Consider the following 23,681-nt stretch of genomic DNA (forward strand, 5'->3'; position numbering starts at 1 on the left):
ATCTATCTATCTATCTATCTATCTATCTATCTATCTATCTATCTATCTTAGTATCATTGTCTTCCGTAACACGTGCCTGAAGTTTGCAGAAAGACTTTTATTTTGAAAGAGTTTACACACTTTTTCTTTTTTAATTTTGGGATTTCTCACCATTAACAGAGCAGATGAGGAGAAAGAACAGATTTATTATATAAAATAAATTGACCACAAGAGGGCAGTCTGCCCTAAGAGCTGTGGAAAGCCCTGGTACAGATATTTACCAGCCTACTTAACTCTCTGGATCACCTCCTTATGTCACCCATGCGTGTGTGTGTTTGTGTGTTATTGAAGCAGCGTGTCTTTCTGTTGGTGTGTCATATTATCTATTCAAATTAATTGTTGGTGTGTACATCTGATCATATTTTGTGCTGACACAAAACACACACACACACACACCCCTTAGGTATCTAAGCTAATGTAAAGTCAGGAGGAGAGATGAATGAATGCAGAGGTGAGTGCTGCTCTGATGAAGAGGAGGATGACGAAGAAGGAGAGGTGAGTTCTCCTGACCCCTCATCAGACAGCGGAGGAGAAAAGGGGAAGAATACGCCATTGTGCCCGAGCGCCGGAGATGATGAAATTCAAGATCCCCAGCGCTGTGGCTTCGTCTTAATCTGGGGGCCCAACCTCGCGCTGTAGGCTAATCCCTCCCCGTCGAATTACTGGCCCCGGCTAGATTGTATTTTGTCATTGAAAAATGGCAGTGTCAAACACTACCTTTTTCTCTCCTCTATTTGTTCGTCTGCCAAGGCGAATCGCATAATCAAAAGATGGAGAGAGAGAGAGAGAGAGAGAGAGAGAGGTGGCAGGCTGAAAATGGCTACACAGTAGTATCTCTAAATTGCATGCTACCCTTGCCTTTCACCCTCTTTTCAAATAGGCGCGTATTATCAAAAAGGTGGGCAAATTGAGAGTCAAAAGATTGGACGGCTATATTTGAAGGCATTGTGCTTACAGGCTGTTCTTTGTGTGTATGAAGGAGGAGAAGGAGGAGAAGGAGGAGAAAGAGGGGAGGGGAGGAGGGGTTAATGTGTGTATATATGTATGTATGTGTGTGTGTGTGTGTATTCTCCATGTGTTTGCATATCAACCAAAAGCTGGAGATGGTAGAGACCAACTTCCCTCATCTTCAAAGCTTTGTGGGAGGATTTGAACACACACACACACAGACAGGAGTGTTGTATTTAAAGAGAGAAGCTATTATATCTGAATACACTGAATATACAGTGATACACACTCCAAGGCCCACCACTCGCTCCCTCTCTCCCTCCCTTCCTTCCTTCCCCTCCTCATCTCGACTCGTACTTCACCTTTTTTTTCTCCCCCTCCTCACTCACATTACATCAATGTCACTCAGAGAAGAAGGAATTTCCAAATCTACGTCCGCTCTGCCACATCACCGCTCTCAGCCCTGTCTTGACAGCCTGTCTGCCGCACGTTTTCACATTTTAAATATCGATATATATATTTTTTGAAATAGTAATGGCGGCATTTGACTGCCACGTCCTACGTTCCTACATCTCATACTTAAGAACCTGGACAGTCGGTGCAGTCGGAGTGTGACTGTGTTTTTTTTTCTTCTGCTGCATGAAAGGAAAAAAAAGATCTGTCACACAAGAAGGTTAGAAAGCTGCTGAATACTGATCTGTTTGTTTGTTTGTTCGGGGAACATTTTGTCCTCCGAAGGCCAGTCATGCTGCGTATATTTATATATACGTATACACTGCCCGTCCAAAAAATAAAAAAGTAACCACTTGGATTAAACTAAGCTAATGGGTCAGAGCCTCCCATTGGATAATTACTGCATGGATGATGATGTTTCAGCTGGCAACAAGTTATCTAACCCTAACAACCATGTTGGAAGACACATCCAGATGTTAATCTGTTTCAGAAGGGTCAAATTATTGGCATCAAGCAAATAAAACACCTAAGGAGACGGCTGAGACTAGAAAAATTGGGTTAAGAACTGTTCAATGCATCATTATCCAGTTAATAAAAACTGGGCGAGTAGTGAGGAACTAGCCTGGGTATACCCATGCTGCCTTGCGTGTAATTTTATTCGCTCTATTGGCTCTCTCAGCCAATCACAGAATGGGGGAGGGGGCAGCAAGACGATGACGACACATCGAAGCGACTTTGTTCAAAGCTTGTTGATCCAACATGGCGGCAGCCGCTTTACCTTTCGATGCAGCGTTAGGAAGTGTTTTCAGTAGTTTAGACCGCACGTTTACTTTGAGCAGATTTCTGTCGCTCTACACGTTATCCGGTATGATAATAATACAATTGGCTATAAGCTACGTACAGACGCATTTGGTAGACATTTGTAGCGCCCAATAAACAGCTCTGGGCTTTCGTAAACCACACCTCGAATACGAAAAAATGAACGGGTGGTTCCCAGACCAAATATCAATCTACATTGAGATGAGGTCTGGTGTTAGCCAGGACAGTGGGGAACCAATGTGACCACAGAGTCCAGACCTGAACCCCATTGAGGATCTTTGAAGAATTAATGCAACTATTGATGGAAATAAAATGTTGTGACTTTGCAGAAGCTTATCGAAATGATGCCAAAGCAAATGCCGTAATTAAAGCTAAAAGCGATCCGACGAAATATTAGAGTGTGACTTTTATTTTTGGTCAGAAGAGTATATATATTTATAGCAGTGTTTTTATTATTACGATGATGTTTCACCAGCGACTTCTCTCTTCTCGTCTCTTTTCTCCCTCTCTCTCTCTCTCTCTCTCTCTCTCTCTCGGAGGTGATGTCCTCCTGTCTATTGTGGACCACATCCAACTCCATTAAGACCATTTCCACACCACAAAGCTCCCACTTCTTACACACACTCGTACAGTCACACACAATGTCACATACCGACACAGACACACACACACACACACACACACGGAGAGTGGAAAACCAATGACACCCTCCTCCCTCCACTCACACACACACATACATAGACCGACCTGCCTCTATCACCTTTACACACAGACACACACACACTGTATTGTACCCATAGCCATGGTGTGTATAGCCCCCCACTCCACACACACACACACACACAGACACACACACACCCCTCCGCCGCCCCTCTGTCTCTGTCTGGAACACATTACGTAGGCCAGTGGCTTGTGAGCGCTGACTGGGCCTCGGGGAAGAAAAACACAATTATTTCAACCCCTCGGCTATTCACGCAAAGGTGACAAAAGCTGGTATGAAGTATGAAATCCCAAAAGTTTCTCCCGTGCCGAGGCCGACAAATTGGGATTAATTTGCGCTCGTGTGCACGCGTGTGTCTCCAAAGTTTTCACCTTTGCTCATTTCCCATTTCTTAAATAGTTTTCAGAACTCAAAGGGCTTCGTTTATTGTGTCGGAACGAAGTGTGTGTATGTGTGTGTATGTGTGCCCACAATGCTAATTTTTTAAATGATATGTGCCTTATAGTTAAAAGGTGGAAAGATGTAAATTATTGTGTGTGTGTTTGTATGTGTGTGTGTTTGTGTGTGTCAGTATAGGTGGGGGGGCTCTTAGTATGGGATCACACATTCACACACGCTTTCCAAATTAATTGAATCTAATTAATCGCCCTGAGGAGAGGCAACAGATGCTGGTGATTACCCACCATGCCTGCATGGACCCCTCCCCACTGCGGGCACAAACTACACACAGACACACACACACACAGAGCTATCACACCTCTAAATGCTGCCATTTTTTTTGCAAATCGAAGCATTGATTAGTATTTTTTTTTGTGTGTTGGGATGAATGAGAAAATGACACCACAGAATAAATGACTCCATTATTGCATGTGAGTTGTGTGTGTGTGTGTGTGTGTGTGTCTTTTGTGTGAAACTGCACCTGTGTCTGGAGGGGAACCGGTTTTCTGATGTGTGTCCAGTCAGTTATGTGTCAGGGTGCTCTGTCTGTGTGTGTGTCTGTGTATGTGTGTGTGTGTGTCTTTGTGTGCGGTGGTGGGTTGTAGGTGGCAGCGGAGGCCGGGTGGTCCCTCCTGTCGCCCTAATAGGCTTACTGGCCTCTAATCCACACCACACCACCGTCACATGGCCGGTCTGCTGACTAACTGCTACCACCACCATGAGGTGTGTGTGTGTCACTGTGAGTCTTTGGTGCAGGTGTCACATTTGTGTGTGAATGTCTGTGTGGGTGGGTGCGTTTTGTCCATTGGAGGGAATCTACAATTGTGTTCTCTATTTACAGGGTTCCTACGCAAGTATGGAAAAGTATGGAATTTGAGTTTATACATTTCCAGGTCTGGAAAAGTATGGAAAATGGAAGCTATTGTATGGAAATATATTTATCTTAATACTTATACAGGGTTTGGTCTTATGCAAAGTCATTTGGGAAATCCTGGAAATTATTTGGTGACATAATGGCATACAAATTCAGAATAATGAAAACAAACAATTTATTGCATAATTTATTTACATGATACACATCTAATTACTCAAATGTCACAGTTATTTGAATTTTTCTTTTCTGAGAAGTCTGGATATTAGGGTCTGGAAAAAGTTTTGAAATTTCAAATGTGTAGGAACCCTGTAATTAGTGCGTATACGCGAGAAAAGAGTCAAGTAAAAGCAGTTCTGAATGAAAACAGTAATGTTTTATACGAGGACACAATCGTAGGACATAAAGATGAAATTCCACAACAGCAGCAAAATACATTTGACCATGATGGAGATTTGCCAAACGCTCGTCTAAACTGATGAGTTTTGAGTTGTTTTCTGAAAGTATCAACGGATACTATGATTTGTATTTTAATTATTTTCATATTGGCGATATTTAAATGCATCTTTTCTCACACTCACACACCTTAGTACACACAGGCGTGCTCTGCTCTGTACAGTTTTGGCACACTATCGCTCGGCACACACATAAACACACCATATCTCCTATCTTTGTGTGTGAGTGTTTTTTGCTTACATGCATACATGCATGTGTTTTTTAATTAAACTGATTAAACTATTGCCCCTGACGATGTGGGGCTTTGCTTCTGTGCTTACATCATCTTTTTCATTCTCTCTCTCTCTCTCTCTCTCTGTGTTTGTGTGCAGCTTTATGTTTAGTCTGTCTTGGTATTGTTTTGTCTGCTTCGCCGTTTTATCCTCGCCCGGTTTACTCTTGTCTCTCGTCCTTATGTTCTTGTGTTGCATGCTGCGAGTGAGAGAGACATATGTTTGCTGTGTGTCTGTGTATGTTGTTTGCAAGTCTTGTGTGTGTGTATGTGTGTGTGTGTGTGTGCGTTTGCATGTGTGACTTTGTATTTTGTGTGTTAGTGTGTCTTGTCCCACTGGTCCAGGTTGTGACCTCGGCTTTCATCTCCTTAGTCTGAGACTCCTGCAGCCCGCTGGGCTCCGCTCCCGGCCAACAACACAGCAGATGTCACCAGACACAGACACACTCACATCCTGTCATGCACACACACACACACACACACAAACATTATAGATACATTTTGCACACACACACACACACACACACACACACACATGCAGAGTCTAAAACAGCCCAGGCAGGTTTTTGTTTTGCTTCATACAGTGTGACGTTTGACCCTCAAAATAAACATCAAAACACTTGTGTCACCTGGGAAACATCCGTCTTTCCACCTGTGTGGCCTTCACACGACGACCCACTTACTGTGTGTGTGTGTCTGTGTGTGTGTGTGCAGTGAGAGATATCAACATTATAAACTGTGCATCAGCCTGTTCACATTCACATTATTATTTAGCTAAATCTAAAGATGCATCTCAACACATGACACACATGAAGGCGTGGTGCCTCAGTAACACGCCTGAACAAGGTGAGAGGTTGTGATTGGTTCAGGACACATCAGGTCCAGGTGGCACGAGCTTCAGTCTGACATTTGACCCCCAACAAAATTTAATAAAGTTTGTCGTCCAACTCGCTGCGATCTGATACTGAAGCAAGTGAAGTAACGTGGAAGTGACTGGTCTCCTGTCATACTACACTTATTACAGTGCGTTTAATGTCTTTTTTGTTGTTTTTTAATTATCATGATCAACATTTTATATCTTGTATACAATTTTTATAAATATATACCCATACTCCACACATCAGATTAAAGACATAAGATATAAACTCACAATTAAACACAAAGAAGAGTACATGAGAAGCAGTAGTACTGTTTTTCTACTCAGTCCCTTTCCACAATACAGAAAATAAACATATGAACAATGAACAGTTAAAGTTTGTAGCGTTTAATGTCTTTTAATTGTTTTATTTAGCTGTTGTTTACATGCTAACTGATCAATGCTTTCATGTATATCAAACAAACGGCCATCTGCATGGCATTTTCTAAGACCTACAGCAAATATTTGGCACACTGGTAAAAACCCAGAGGTTTATAATTCACACCATGTAATCTCAGCGTCTATAGTTGTATATGCAAGTGGGAGGCGACCTTTATTGCATAAATATGCCGTTGTGTAATGAAATAGCAATAGCGTGTAGCAAAACAAGACATTTATTTGAGAGAAATACCTGAAAAGAAGCTTATTCCTGTTACAGTATATGAGGGCGGCCGGGCCTGTCTGGGCGCTGCAGCAGCTGCCAGCTCGCTGTGTACGGGCTTGTGCCAGTCTAGAAAACAGTCTGTACCAGCTCCTCCTGTTACTGCCTCCTGTCCCCAAGCTGACCCAGAAGACACACACTCGCACACACCTGAACCAAACCCCCCCCCCCACCTCCTCTTAAACGCACACACATTCACCTACAAACACAAATGCTGGCAGGGTTCATCAGAGGTGTCTACTGTGTCAGGCAGGTGTAAACTGAGGAGCCTTGAACCAGTAACAGTGATGTGAACTGGGAAGTGGAGGAGGAGGAGAAGAGGAGGGTTTCAGACTGAGATGCTGTTTGTTCAAGGAGGGTCATTTGTTGTAAATGGCATCCAACGCTCTGAGTCTCTCTTAAAGGGGACATATTATGCATATTTCACTGCCATTGCTTCCCATTGTGTCAGTTTTGAACAGCTACATAGTAGTTCTGCATGGTTTTCAGCTCCAACAAGTTAGCGGAGGCCCACGTGTGCTTGTTTACCTTGCATTGTTAAAGAGGAACTATGCAGGATTTGTAGCTTAACTCTGCTACATTTTTACCTGAACAGCTTTGAAGTAACTGTGATGGTTAAATAAATGACTTGTAACTTGTTCCAGGGAGAATGGAGGCTCTCTGTCTTCCACCTAGCGTCTCTGGGCTGAAAACCAACCTTGTAAGATCAGAGCCGCCGCCCCGGTGTCCCAGCTCTCGTCTCTTTGGCACCGCGACACAAACGCACCCCATAACCCGTAATCTCTTGTTTATGACGGATAAGACTACACAAATATACACTTTGTATAATCACATATGATATATAACATTATGTACCTCTCTATTGATTGATTTCTTGCGGGCTTTGTCATAAACAAATGCACATGGCTGAGAGGAGGGTTAGCAAAACAGAGGAAAAGGGACCGGACTTACATAGTTCCTCTTAACATACATACCGGCCAGCTTTACAAACATGGCCAGCTACGGGGTGCGTCCGTACGTGTTGGACCCCGTGTCTAACCTATGGTTTTCCTCCCCTCCATACAGATACTGGTTGGGGGTGGCGTTGTGGGCGTGTTTTGGGTAGATCCCCTCACAGTTTGGGCATTCAACCCGTCAGGTTTTGCGCAAATCTCGCATAATTCTCTATCTGAGCGTTCAGAGAGACTGGAAACCATGTGAAATCTCGTTGGTGGATTAAGGTTCAGAGGTTCAGCATAGACATATGACATTATAACATTGTAAGGTTGTTCTAAAATATGGATCAGCATCATAAAGTCTCCTTTAAAATTGTTGTGCAGCTTCACGTTCAACACCGACCTGAAGGAACTGATTCAGCTTTAAGTTCTTTGTTGAACTTGTCAAATGCATTCATCGACGACAACTGTTGACTCCAGTTTTCTTGAACGATTTATTGAACCTCACTTTCCCTCAGCCGTGTTGTTGCCATATTTTTTTGCTTTTTCCCATTTTTTCTGAGCGCTACAGGCCTGCTATCTCATCGTATAGACTCTCAGTCGGACGTTATTGGCTGCCACGCCCTCAGTTATCAGTCATCTCCGAGGTCATCCTCTATCACTTCATGGCTACACATCCTGTCACCTGCCCTCCTCCGCCTCCTCCTCCTCCTCCTTTTCCTCCTCGGTTGGCTCTAATCCGACTTTTTCCTCCCCTGTCCTCATCTCACCTTGTGTGTTTTTTTGGTGTCATGTGTTACATGGCGGTGATGGGTGGTCAGACAGTTCTGGTGCGACGTGAGGCGCGATGGGACAAAGTCAGTGGAACAGTTATTATCTCCATCTCTCGGTTATTTATTTTTTCTCTGTGCGACTTAAGATGGCTGCTCGCGATGGAGACAGGCCTGTGTGGCCCGCAAAACACTGGCCCAGCAAATCCCCCTGTTTATCCACAAGCTTGACCCGCTGGGCCTGCGTGGGCTTGGTCGTTCGCTCCGTAGATATGTGTGTGTGTGTGTGTGTGTGTGTGTGTGTGTGGGTGTGTGTGTGGGTGGATGTGTGTGCATGCACAGAGGCATATGTGATGAACTCAGGTTAAACTTGCGCGTAGGTCGACACCCGTCTGACATTATCTCCTCAAGATCCGCTCACAGTGAGTACGTGCATGGGTGTGTTTGTGTGTGTGTGAGCATTTTAGGCAGCAAACACGCACACACAGACACACACACACAGAGTTTCTGGCAAACTGAGGCGACTGTTCTGCTAAGTGGCAATGAATAGGGTCTTGTGATGTGCTCTGATGCCAGTGCTAAGCCAGCCACTGACAGTTAGACTGATCCCCAAACACGTCTCTGTCTCTGTTTGGGATATAAATCTGCACTTGGATCAACCCACGGGTGTTGAGGAGATGTAGGGAAGGACACGAGAGCGGCGCTGCTGGTATCGGATGCGTCACTTGTCAAAATGTGCCTGTTAATTTAAGACATAAGACTGTTTATTAATCCCCACACATGGGAAATGTGGTTGTTACAGTAGCATTTGTAACATACAAGCAGGGCTCCAGACTGCCCTGCCTTATTGGGGGCATTCTGCCCCTAAATTTTGATAGTAGTAAATTACATTTTTTATCTACTTGCGCATGTGCAACCAGTAAAATTGCCATTTTTTTTGTTACACTGGTGAAACGTGAAGGAGCGACTTAATGAATCTTGAATCTGTCAGTAAGTGGTGAGCGCCCCTAAATTTTCTCGTTGCGCTCCTAAAATTTTCGGTAGAAAAAGTTAGTGTGGAGCCCTGACAAGGTAAATAAGTAGAAGAATATGCAAATATAGAGAGATAAAAATGATGTAAGATGAACATAGTTATGTACTAAAATGTTTCAGGAATATAGGTATATACAGTTATATACAAGAATAGAAAAATAATCAATAAAAGAATGTTGTTACAGACAAAGAAACATTATTAATAATCTGTGAAACATCTCAATAAAGGTTTTGCATTTTGAATAAAATCTGACAATGTCACTGCAGAGTACTGCATTAAAATGTCCTTTAATGCAGCCCTCGAGCTACCAGTGTAGCAGACTGTGAGTTTCAGGCCGCAGTGTGGTGTCCGCCCTCAGTTTATTGATAATTAGTCATGAACGAACCCCGACAATTAAAGGTTATTCCTTCCTTAGTCACTTGGAAAAAGATCACAGACCATAAACGGCTCATGCATGATGCACATGTTTTTAGATGAGAGAGGGAGCTGTTTGTGTTTCTGTTTGTGTGTCTGTCTCACATAAAAAATGCACATAAATAGAAAGCACATCAACAGAAGAACTGGGGGGAACCCTATTGTTCTTTCGTGGAAAAAGGAATTTCAAAGAACAAGCACTCACCCATCCATGCACACACACACACACATATATATAACACACTCACATGCACACACACTAAGGCACACCGGCTCCTTATCCAATCCCTCCACTAATTCCCCCTTGGTAGAAGGTGTTCATTGTTTCTCTTTCATTCTAATCTCTCCCTCTCCTTTTTTTAAAATCCATATTAGATTCTCTTTGAGTTGGCCACAATCAGAGGCACTGGAGCAGAGCATCACCCTGCTAATGCTCTTTGTCTCCCCAGATTTGTCACTTAGCATGGAGAGTACACCTTTGTCATGGAGCAGGGTGGGAGAGAGGCAGACTCTCACTTGGGGCAATTGTTTCTTGTCACAGGCCATCTTAACCCCCCCTCCCCACCACCACCAACCCCCTTAAGCAAATCAGCTTTGCTCTGGATTAGAGCCCTATCATAGCTCTGTCAGATCTCAGCAGCCTGCCTTAAACGGCTAAAACAAACAGATCCTTAAAGTGAGAATTGAGTGGATATGGAGATTCAGATTTTTTTAAATTTATTTAAAAGTTCTCATGTTGTCTTTACCTGGAAATCACCTTTTGATACACAACGGAGTGTCCAGTGGTGACAGAAACTCTGAGCATCCTGTTCTATCATCATACAGTCATAATGACAACACCATGATACTTTATAACACTTTATAACCTGTATTCCTACATGTGTGTATTGTACTGGCCTTGTTTCTTCTCTTGCTTGATTTTTTTTGTATATAATATACAAAGTCACAGTTATCAACTGACAAGACAAAATCAAAGTCAATATCCACAAGGTGGCAAAGTAAAAATGAAAGGAACATTATGACACAATGACAGGACAATAGAAAGTGGAGAAAGAAAAGAAATAAAATATATATTAAAGGGACAACGAGGAGTTTTGGAAAGTGTTTTCACACTACATTTCCCATGAGCCAGTGCAAGACGGACGAAAGCGAAAACATTTGCCAAGAATGTTTTCATTGATCAAGAATGAAAGTCGGAGATTCGAAGACGATCACATACCGTCGTAGTTCCGATCATAAACGTTGATTCGGCGGCAGTGAAACCAAAAGTATAGGAAATCCATTAACAAGTGTGGGTAACGTAGATTCATCCACATTAACATGAGACTTTTATAACCAAATACAAACTCCTCGTTGTCCCTTTAATAACAAAAATGAACAAATAAAATACATGTACATACATACAAAATACATTATGCAATAATCGGAGATACAGAGAGAGTGGGTTTTGACTTTTACACAGACCCTCACCTCCGTTTTTCATGCCCGTCAAAATTCATACGTGTACACAACATAGATTTTATTGGACACACAGACACACACGCACACACGCACCTCCACCGAGGTGAATCCACCACCCTGATATCTGAACTCCTGCTTCACACAGAGGGAGTAATCAATCCCAGATAGAGCAGCAGCAGGGGTGTGTGTGTGTGTGTGAGTGTGTGTGTTGGTGTTATTGGCCATTTTTAGGCCTTAACGATGGTCAGAGATGGTGAAATGGCAGGAAAAGTGATGAGCAGGCACTTCATAGAGCAGGAATGAACTCCAGCTATAATCCCGTGGACCTATCTCTCTCTCTCTCTCTCTCTCTCCTCCCCCTTCCTCATTTTCTCCATCTTTCTCCCCCTCTTCCCTCATGACTCCTCTTATTCTCTCTCTCTTTGCTGTCCACCTCTCTGTCTTTCATTTCTCCCTCTCCCTTCCTCTCCCTCTCTCTTGACCACCCCCTTTCTGTCCCTTTCTCTTTCTCCGGCAGAAGAAGTGCAGAGCCAGGGCTTTTGCCTGCTGGTAATTTATTTTCCCATTAGCCCCCTGTCTGAAGTGCATGCTCTGGGTCTGAGTGTGTGTGTGTGTGTGTGGGGCACTGAGGGCCACCCAAAAGAAAGACCCGGAGAGTTGAAGAGAGGAGGGCACCCTGGACACACTGATAAGACGAGAGAGAGAGAGGGGAGGGAGGGGGGAGGCAGGGCAGAAATGAAGGGAGAAAGAAAGGACATGTGATACCGGCTTGGTGTCCATCTAAGCAGTTTTTTTTAAAACTGGTTATGAGGAATGATGATGGAGACTGATTAGAAAAAAGCTTGATGGAAAGTGTTAAAACGATTAATTGATTAATCCTTCCACTGGGACATTGACAAAAAATTGGAATCAATTGTCTTTTAATCCAATAAGAAAAGCCCAAATGTTGCTGTTTCCTGCTTCCTAACATTGAGAATTGGCTACTTTTTGGTGTTTTTGAACTGTTGGTTCGACAAAACAAACTGTTCTTTCACTATTTTCACCATTTTTGACTTTGATTAATTAGTTTAACTATAAAGTTGCAGGCCCAGTGGATACACAGGTTACTGTTCCTGTTATATCTTATTTCCCACCCTAAAGAGGTTTATATTTCAAGATACTTTGGACATTGAGCCCCGTGTGATTTGCAGTGACAGTACAACTAACACAATAATAACAACGTTGCAGTGTACAGCACCAACCAACTTGATAAGAACAATCCTAAACGGAGTAAAAATAGAAGTATCCAAAGAGTATAAAAGAAGTGAAACCTGTCTTCAATTTAAAAGGCCAACATTTGAATTTTAAAAAGAAAGACATTTATCAGTCATGCGACAAGAGCAGTGCATTTAAGGATTGTTCAAGTTGATTGCGTAGATTGCACATGGAACAAAGGAATAGCCATAGCCCGATGTAAACAGTAAGGAGATTGTCTACTCATTGCAAAAGAGTTTACCTCCACAACAGCTGCTAGTGCTGTCTTCACTAGTTGTGGAGGTAAACTCTTTTGCTACTGAGCAGCATCAGTAAAAGCTTCGTAAAGCTGTCGGTGTTCAACATCCCGTGCAGCTACAGCAATGCTCTATCAGATTCCTCTCTGTCTGATATATAAACATATTAAATAATGAGTTAAACACAGACTTTCACTTTACATCAGCGGTGACCTCAGTGGGGAGGTGAGGGGGGTGAGGGGGAGGGCAGCTGCTCCTGGTTGGTTGGTTGGTGTAGAGGTGATGGCTTTTATATCTCAGAGCCGAGGTTTCTTTAATGTTGCTGATCCTCAGAAATATTGCAGCCATCCAGTTAATGTGTGTGTGTGTGTGTGTGTGTGTGTGTGTGTGTGTGGGCTCTGTGTTGCAGGCTAGCAGTAGGTTACTCTCCCCAGTTAAACGCCTCTCCTCTTAGTTAGGATTAGGCCTTTTTAAGGGCTGGTTGGTTTGTGACTCTGCTCCTTTCATCTGCTGCCATCAGAGGCAACTCTGCATTAAAGGCATTCCTCTCTCTCTCTCTCTCTCTCTCTTTCTCTTTCTCTCTCTCACTCTCTCTCTCTCTCTTTTTCTTGCTCTCTAGATTGACCCCCATCCCTCTCTTCTCCATTTTACACACACACACTGTGCATTTGATGTTTTTTTTAAGGGTATAAATCAGTTTGTTTTAGAAAATAACTTGTGAGTCGGAGGTGACGCTGAAAACCAGATGCGGTCGTTTTCATGTTTTAGTCTCAGGTCAAAGGTCAAATTTTAGCCACAAAAATGGCAACAGCTCCATCTTCCATCCTTTTTTTAGCACACAATCTGTTTATTGGTTGTTTACAATAGGACAAATAAATGCAACAGTAACAAGTGGCTGACAGGAGAAGACCAAAAAAAAAAAAAAAACGAACCAAGAGACGACAAAAACCACAACTAAAGAACAAAACCCAAGACGAAGACTTAATACATAAGGACACATAACCACATCAAGTCCTGTCTTTAGACTCTGTATTTACTCTTGACAAGATGTGAAACCTAAAGTGAGTTTAGTTTCCTTCTGGCACATCATTTGTTGTTGTTATTGTTTGTAACTGTAGTTAACGTGGCTCCTGGCTGCACGTCACTCAGTCTGTCCCTCCTCATTGTTACAGAAAAATGACTACGTGTCTGGAGTTGAGTCATCCTGAACTATATTCATTTAACTTTAACACACACACACACACACTGTGCTGTAATTTACTGTCACTGCTCTCCTCCACTGTTTGTCCTTTTTTTCTCCCATTTTGCAAAAGGTTTAAGTTCAGTATGATCCACTAGGTCAGGGGTGTCCAAACTTTTTGCAAAGAGGGCCAGATTTGGTGAAGTGAAAATGTGTGGGGGCCGACCATTCAGCCTGACATCCTTTGAACCATTAACATTAAATGCAAACAAATGATTTAATACATTTTTTTTTATTGCAAATGGCATTCTTTTCATTTCTTTACATAAAATATAAATAAATCTAAACAAGTTTTTACCAAAATCACTCTACTTTTCATTTAAAGACCACATAAAATGAAGAAAAAGTCTGTCTGGGAAAAAAAAAAAAACTTTCATGAAGCTTAAACATATCTAGGTTCATTTGAAACATTGCATATTATATTTTATATTACATTATATTTTAGAAACGGTCAAGGGTCGCACGACTAGAGTGCGACCACAGGTGCTGCCATCATCTGGTGAAATATAAAATAGCTTTTGTTTGTACGTGTTTTGTTTTTTTGGTACGTACTAGTGGGCCGCATATTATTGATTTTATGACAGAGGCTGCGGGCCGGTGGGAATTTGAACACGGGCCGCAACTGGCCCCCGGGCCGGACTTTGGACATGCCTGCACTCGGTGCTTCTAGTGAAGAGAAATGCTGTGGTGGTCTTCTTTTTTTTCTCCACGTGTGTGTGTGTGTGTTGGAGACTTTGTGAGTGTGCACAATATGTCATAATAATACACACTAAAGCCATTTGCACAGTTCATTCCATTATTATCACCATTGTTATTGTAATTCACATAACTGCAGTGATAGTATTGCATGCCTTTTTATGTCCATTGTTGCCTTTTTAAAATACACACACATACACACACACACTGCTTGGGGAAAAAAAATAAATCCTCACATATAATAGCAGATGAATAAATTGGTCTTAATCTGTGTGTGTGTGTGTGTGTCTATAGTGCGGTATTCATAGGTGGTATGTAAAAAGGCTCGTCTTATCAGTTATCAGGGGAGGCCAAATTGACACAGAGGAATCACTCCATTGTGTGTGGGTTTCAAAGAGAGATGTGAGCACATTGGATGTCTCCATTTCCAATAACTGTGACCTTGAGGCGAGAGGAATAGCACCGTGCCCCCCCACCACACACACACACACCACCTCACACACACCCTCCAATCTGCTGACTGCTGAATTCAACCAGAGCCAGCTGATTTTGGGCGTCGGGGCGCAGGGCTAATCGGTGCTACCTCAGGGTTATTCTATAGGGTAAATTGAGTTTAGCTTTGATTTTTTTTTTTTTTTTCTCAAACCGTGTGAATAGAAATTACAATGACCTGTGTACAGTTTAGAGGGTGTGTGTGTAATATTTATAGCCCTGCTGTGTTTCCGTATATTATCCACCATGCAAGTGTGGTCGCTTTTCCGCTGTGTTGCTAACCCTCCTCTCCTCCATGTGCGTTTGTTTACAACGAACCCGGCGAAAAATCAAAACATGGAGCGGTGGATGACGTTATATAACATATGCGATGCTACGACGTGTGTAATTGTGTAGTCTTAACCGTCTTAAACAAAAGATTGCCAGTTTGTGTCGTGGTGCTGCAGAGACAAGAGCTGGGACACCGGGGGGACGACCGACCGAGTAACTACACCGATGTTGCAAGGTTGGTTTTCAGCCAAGAGACGCCAGGTAGAAGGCAGAGAGCCTCAGTTCTCACTCGTAACAAGTCACAAGTCATGTAGTTTAAATTATCTATCACAACTATCACAATTAATCCAAAGCTTTTTAATTAAGGTAAATATGTAGCGTAGCCACGGGAGAAATCCTGCTTACCGGTAGTTCCTCTTTAAGGTTGAGGTTTTGTTTCAGTGAGTTTACACAGACTTGAGTATCTCGGATATGATCGGATTTTTGAGTATTCCCCTTTTTTCTTTTTCCTTTATAAAGTATATCTTTTGGGCTTTTTCACCTTTAATTGAAAGCACAGTCAAGAGAGAGAGACAGGAAGTGGGAGGCAGAGAGAGAGGGGGAATGACACGCAGCAAAGGGCCACCTGAGTCGGGATTGGATAAAGCGAGGACTATAGCGATTTCAGAAACCAGGATCGGCCAGTATCCCAGTTTCTGACAATTACATCTCATTTGATCAGCCGCAGTCAAAGCAATAAACCCCACAAGCACCTGTGCAAGTAAGACGCAATTGTCAGATTGGGGGATACTGGTATTTATTATGTAAACAGGGATATGAATAACCAGGTTCTCTATCATGTTCATGTACAGTAAACGCAAGTATCCCGAATATGATCATAACCAGGATATTGCTCATAAGTCCATGTAAACGCGCTGATAGCTTTATAATTCACACGTTTCATACCAACACAGAAAAACCTGGTATGTACCTGATCAATAGTCGCCATCGTTAACTTCCCCAATGTTACACTGTTAAAAAATACATGAAGTAGCAGCACTCGGAGTGAAACTGACCTCGGCTTGTCCCCTTCTCCCCCTCCGGTTTGGGATTGTTTTGTTTTGTGGCAGCAGGCTTAAGTCAGATAACCATCTGCTTGATGTGGAACCAGTGATTCATCACTTATCATCGTCATCGTCGTCAGCGTTGTGATACCAGAACCACGTTTTTATCTTTTATCTTCCCCCAACTACGTACTAAACATCACTACACTCACTCACTTAGGGCGGCCACTGACAACCAGGCTGTATCCTTCACACTACCAGCACAAACTGAACACAAGAGGCAAAATTGAAATATATATAAATATAGGTGCATCTCAATTAGAATATCATGGAAAAGTCAATTTACAGTAATTCAAGTCAAAGAGCCCCGACCAAGTATTGAGTGCGTATAGACGGACATACTTTCTTCAATTTTTCCCTGTTAAAAGAGTTTTCCATGGAGTTTTCCCTCAGTCGATGTGAGGGACTAAGGGCAGAGGATGTTGTTACGATGCCATGTAAAGCCCTTTGAGACAAACTGTATGTAAAAATGGGCTATACAAATAAAATTGCCTTGCCTTTCCAAAAGGACATTTCCATATTAAAAAAAGCCTTTTTTTTGTTGGTCTTTTGTAATATTCATTTTTTGAGATACTGAAGTTTAGGTCTTCATTAAATGTAAGATATAATCATTACAATTAAGAGAAATTGGATAAATAAGGACCTGAAATGTTTCATTCTGTGAGTAATGGATCTATATAATGTATTAGTTTCACTTTTTTGAATTGAATTAGTGACATGATAAATCAGAAAATCATGGAAAAGTTTGTTTGAGATGCACCTGTGTACTATATAGTTTTACTCCCTCATATCTAAACATTGTCAGTTTAGGAATAGATGATAATTTAGATGTGTGACTTGTGACTATTGAAAGTGGTAGTGGTAGTAGTAGTAGTAGTAGTGATCTGGATCAATACAGAACAATCGACCCCGTTTGTTAAAATTAGAAACCAATTGACTGGTGGTGACCTGTGTTAAAAAGCCATTAGCTGATTGATGTGAGTGTGTGTGTGTGGAGTGGGCACTTAATTCTTTTTGTTCATCATGTGCTATCACTGCCCAACTGTCAGTGTGTGTGTGTGTGTGTGTGTGTGTGTGTGTCTGTGTGTGTGTGTGTGTGTCAGACCAGGTCTATACAAAGAAGCCAGGTCTCCTTTTAGCACTCAGTCTAATTAATCCATCTCTGGGTGACAAAAGGATCCGACCCCTCCCTCCCTCCCTCCTTCCCTCCTTCCCCTCCGGCCCGTCCCGTTGGCATTTTGGGGGCAGAGGGATTCAGCAGGACCCCCGGGCACCCCTCCTGCCCTGACCCCTGCCCCCCCACCAGGGGAGCATCTGTGGATCGATTCGGGGGCCAGCTGGCACCGGGGGAGAGAGGGGCAGGACTGGTACCCTAACACACACACACACACACACATACACTAACACACACACACTCTATATGCTTCAATACAAACTAGGGATAGACCGATGATCAGCATGGCGGATAATATCGATAATCGGTATCGGGTGTTTTTTCACCGATAACCATTAAAATAAATTTAAACCAAAATATAAATAAATATATTTTTTAAATGCACTCCTTTGGCTGTAATGTAGCTGTCTACTGTAGCTGTGTAGCAATGTCCCGCCCACTGAACCAAGATCTGTATTGGAGTTTAAGTTTTATTCTACAAAGATTTAACGTCTTTTTAATCACAGATTTTCACAGCGTACAAAAAAGAAACAAACAGTATTCAGTCTAATCCCAAATTGTGACACCAACATTTTCATTTTTACTGCAAATGAATATCAGTTATAAATATCAGATATCGCTTTCCTTGATTACTAATAAATGGTATCGGCCCTGAAAATAAACATATCGGTCGGGCCAGTCCCTAATAGAAACACTCCCATCTTACAGTATATACAAGTTTACAAGTTTAGTTCAGGTTATTCGATTAGCATTTAACCCCCTCCCTTCCCCTCAACAAATGAGATTTACTTCCAATATAAACAATACATACAAACAATATATACAATGCGGGATGAAGCTCGTGCTTATTTTGCAGACCCCTTTTTTTACAAAAGAAAAGAAGTAAAAACATCTTCAACGAGGCAAATTCTTAAACTACATGGTCTGAGTTACATCATTGGTCTTCAGAACAGACAAACATTCAGCTTTTCATCTTACAAAAGTCTGTTTTACTCTTCTTCATACCTGACTTACTGTAAATGAAAGTCATTAATCGTGCTTGTATATTTATAATAAACTATAAACAGGGTAACTGAAGGCAGGTAGCAGGTCGCAGGTTTGATTCCTTGTATCCGTTGATGCTCTTGTGACGTGTGTGTGTGTGTGTGTGTGTGTGGCACAAAGCTGGAAGTTCCAGTTGGTGTGTAATGAAACGCTGCAGTTGTACTGACATGCAGCTAGGAGGCAGCATGTAGCCGTTACCCCTCCCTCCTCCTTTCTATTTCTGTTTCTATTTCTATCTCTTTTCTTTCTTTTTTTTTCTCCCAGTGTGTCCCCTCAACACACACACAGACACACACACACACACACACGCACACACACACAGGTATTTAGCCATTCTCTGGGCTCAGAAAGAGAGAGCATATTGATAGTCCTATTCTCTCTGTAATAAATTAAACTTCTGTATTGTCCTTTCTTTTCATTTTACACATTGTCACAACCTCCCAGTCACCCTAATCCTGACTGCCCCCCCTCCCCCTCCTCCTCCTCCTCCTCCTCACCTTCTCTCTCTCTCTCTCTCACACACACACACACACACACACACATGCACACACACATTGATTGACAAGTAGCATCCGGGGAAATAGAGCAGATTTCCATTGTTTGCTGGCCCTACTCAAATCTGTTGAAACGGTTATTCCATTCTTTCGCCAGGGTATTTGCATATCCTTAAGTATTTCCTATTTTTCAAGACCCCCTCTCCCTCCATCCCTCTCCCCCCCTCTTTCCTCCCCGTCCTCCCTTTTTTGCTAAATCCCCTCTTCTTAAGTGTTTGGTGCATTTGGCAAATTCATTCATAAAGTATCTACATGCGTTATTAGCTTAGTATAATAGCCAGGGTGTAATCTGCAGAGAGATAAGAGGTGGAGAGGGAGAGTTTTTTTTTTTTTTTTGTGCTTCTTCTTCTTCTTCCTCTTCTTCTTGTGATGGGCTGAGAAGAAGAGGTTAGCGGCGGGGCGATGATACGTCATTATGTTCCACAGCCAAAGCGACAAGTCTCAAATGTCAGCACGAAATGTCAAGTGGCCTCGCTATAGATGCTCGGTCGGCCGTGTTTTTTTTTTTTTCTTTTTTCCCCCCTCTGTAGTTTTTTATTTAATTATTGGTCCGAGCAAGGAGCGAGGTGGGAAAGAGGAGGCCGAGATGGAAGGATACAGGGGTTTGATGAGCTGTACAGTGGGATGTGGCAGAAACGAAACGGATAAAGGTTAGAAGGAAGAACAGATTCTGATCATCATCTTTAAGAGCAGGTTTAAGTTTTATTACTTGGTGCCAAATGCACCTGCACATCAGCTCCTGTGGAAGAGGAGGTGAGTCTGTCTGGGATCCAAAACATCAACCGATCATTAACCATTAGCCACGTTTACATGTGCATTTTTTCTAAACTCTGATTGGAAATTTCAACTTCACTGTTTTCATGGATGCAAAATAAAGTGAACCGATTAAATCGTGTCTGTGAAACCTGTTGAATACAGTAGAAGAAGTAGCTTTTCCTTCGTGTATCCTCTGATCAAAATGCATCTATATATCGTGTGCTGCAAACGTTACTTTTGTTTCTGGTTTTCTCTTTAATTAAAGCTGCAATCACAGCAGTTTATCTTCTACTGCGATCTACAGTATGCGAGGGGGTCGGCTACACCAGGACATTGTCACATAACAGCAACGGTTAAAGCAGAAGTAAGCGATCCGGTCGTTTTGGCTAACTTCTTGTCAGCCGATGGAGTTAGCAGTCCCCGCCCTCGTCATGGATCTATTGGTCCTCGTCCCTACGTCACCACATGCACGCGCATCCCTTGGCTGCACACACAGAGAGGACTGCCCCTTTATGCCGTTCTCTCTCCTCATTGGATAAAGGTTGTAGGATACAAGGAAAGTTTTCTCCTCGGCTTACAGCAGAGCAGAGTGACTGACAGACCCGTGTTTCGGACCAAACACTCTATATAAGTGATTGTTGTCGGAAGATATAACTATTTAAGACTTATATTAACACAAATATTCCGTTTACTTCTGCTTTAATTTTGTGCCTCTTGCTTCAACCGCCACCAAACACCAGGAGACGGTGGACGGAGGTCAGAAGCAGAGACGACTTCGATCAGATTAACCGTTTACATGGATCTTGATCCGAAAATCGACCGGCATAAACCACACATCTTGATCGGAGAGGAATTTCTTCAAATGAGCCCGTTCATTCGGATTAAAATTTGTCCAATCGACGTGTTTACATGACACAATTTTATTCAGATCGGCATTAATTCCTATTATTTGTGTCAATTTGTGTAAACGTGACTATTGACTAGATTGTGTTTGTGTTTTTACTGCACCTTCTGATTATGAAGACACAGTGCATCATGGGAAAGTGTAAGTGGACACTTTACTTTAATAACAATCAATGCCAATACAGTTTTTTTATAATAGTTGCAAACAATGTGAATTGAAGTCACCACACAACACAACACAACACACACGTTCACACTCCGATGGCCGACCCATTCAGTTCTATTTCCTATTTGGAGCTTACATAGTTTCTCACAATATTACCAATAGCTTTACCACTCTGTACTGATAATAACTCTGTGTGTGTGTGTGTGTGTGTGTCTCCATCCGTGTGTGTGTGTGTGTGTGTGTGTGTGTGTGTGTGTGTGTGTGTGTGTGTGTGTGTGTGTGTGTGTGTGTGTGTGTGTGTGTGTGTGTGTGTGTGTGTGTGTGTGTGTGTGTGTGTGTGTGTGTGTGTGTGTGTGTGTGTGTGTGTGTGTGTGTGTGTGTGTGTGTGTGTGTGGATGAATACCCTGCGGTCCTCAGCGATAAGGCTGAGATTGAGTTTTCCCCACAGAGCCAAAGCCTCTGAGATGTGTGTGTGAAGACATCAGGAAACAGGCAACGTAAAGAGCTTGTATCGCTTTATCTACCATACACACACACACACACACACACACACACACACACACACACACACCAAGAGTGTATATGTATATGTATATGTGCTCTCAAACTGGTGTTGTGTGAAAGAGAGCTAGCTGCTTCGCTTTGTTCGGCATTGTGCGCACGAGAGGATGAAACCTCGGGGCTCGATTCACAGCTGAGACAAGAAGGTATTTTTCTGAGCTATAATAATAACACAACTGTGTGTCTGTGTGTGTGTACAGTCATATGTGCTGTTTTTAGACATCCATACAATGAAACAGAGACAAAAGCAGAGAGAGACCAAGAGGAATCGGACACAGATTCAAAAGGAAGAGAGCCTGTGTGTGTGTGCATGTGTGCGTTTCCGCTGCCTGCTGCTTTCATTCCACATGGCCTCGTGTGAAGAGACACGTGTGAACCGGTGTCTGTCTGATCCTCGCGCTGGATTTGGTTCTGACATCTTCTCTCTTCTCTCTTCTCTTCTCTTCCTCCTCACATGCAAATGAAAAACACAGATCACTTATAAACCAGGGGGGGAAACAAACGTGTGTGTGTGTTTTCCCATCACAGACACAGAATCGGTAGCAAACAGAGGAGGCAGAACAGAGGAGAGAGACGGAGCGAGAGAGAGAGAGAATGAGAGAGGAACATGGGATGGCAGTGGTATCAACACAGCAAGGAGGTGAACCAGTCTGCTATCCACTGACAGCGTGGTGCTTCCAATAGTCGCACTAACAGCAGACAAAACCCATCAGTTTGTGTTGGAGGTAGACAAAAGCGTCCCCCAACTGTTTAGTTTCCATATCTAGCAGTCAGTGACAAGGCTTAGGCTTTCTGGGCAGCTCTTTTTTTTTTTCTCCACACACTGTCCTCTGGTAAGCAGTTTGCATGCATTCGTACACACACACATACACACGCTCGCTCTTGTAGGGCCGCTGTCACCGACTCTTATCATCCAGTCTGTGGCATATTCCCAATTTCCAATTTGACTGCTAGCCCCCGACCCAGGGCCACATCTCTGAGAGGGAAGAGCAGCAGAAATAGCTTCAGCATGGACCTTTTTGATAGGAAATATCAGGAGGGATGTTTTTTTTTCTTCTTTTTTTCTTTTTTTACAAGCAAAAAATTCACAATAAAGAGTGCACAAGGATGCTGGTTCAGAATTTACTAACCAGCAGTGACCAAAACATGCCATTTACTGTATTTATCTGGATGTTGCAATCACAGTCACAGTAGTAGAGATGAAAAGTTTGACTCCAGGCTTGTTGGTTGTTGTGTTATTTGCTGAACCCTGGAGTCCATGTACCTTAAAGGAGGGTGGAAAATAGTGGACAGGAGTCAGAATCAGAAATGTTTTTTATTGCCAAGAGCAGTAAAGGTCATTTAACAGCACAAAGAACATAATGTGGTGTCAGGTGCAGGCACGAAAAGTACAAAAAATAGTGAAAAGTAGCGATAAAATAACATGAATAAAAATATTCTGGTGCAAAAAATGTGCATATACTGTACTATATACAATTATGGATTTAAATAAAATGGAATAAAGATAGATATATACAGAATACAGAAAAGTTACTGTGTAGACAGTAGTGATGCGCGGGCTGACCCGTAGCCCGCGGGGCGGGGCGGTGCGGGTCAAGAAATCTTTACTTTATTTGCGGTGCGGGTCGGGGCGGGTCATTAAAAAAACTGACGATGAAGTCCAGAGTGTGTTATCAGGGCCGCGCTGATGTTGACGGGAAAGCCGGCGGAGGTGTGAGGGAACCGGATGAGACGGCGGCTGGGAGCATCAGCAGAGCGGGGTTGGTTTCACTGAGAGCAGGGACTGGGGAGGACGAGAGGCGGCGGCCACCGCGGCTGCTACACGCTGCACTGTGACTCTCTCACTCCTCATGAGCTCCACAGTCCACACTGACAAGCTACCGGCAACACAGCGCCTCTGTCTGCCCTTTCAAAGTAAAAAAGGCCGCTGTCTGATGTTTAATAGCAGCGGGGCGGGTCGGGGCGGGTTGTGAAAATAGATGCGGTGGTGCGGGGCGGGCTGGGGCGGGTCAAAATACTTCATAGA

General features: G+C 42.9%; 1 protein-coding gene across 5 annotated transcripts in view; it reads left to right on the forward strand.

The window, feature by feature from the left end:
• ehbp1 (EH domain binding protein 1) overlaps positions 1–23,681 on the forward strand; it is a 179,951-nt gene that overhangs the window by 26,148 nt on the left and 130,122 nt on the right. The gene's annotated exons all lie outside the window — the stretch shown is intronic.

This window comes from Trachurus japonicus, chromosome 15 (assembly GCF_045865225.1).
Source record: "Trachurus japonicus isolate A0001 chromosome 15, Traja_1.0".
NCBI classification, from domain to species: Eukaryota; Metazoa; Chordata; class Actinopteri; order Carangiformes; family Carangidae; genus Trachurus; species Trachurus japonicus.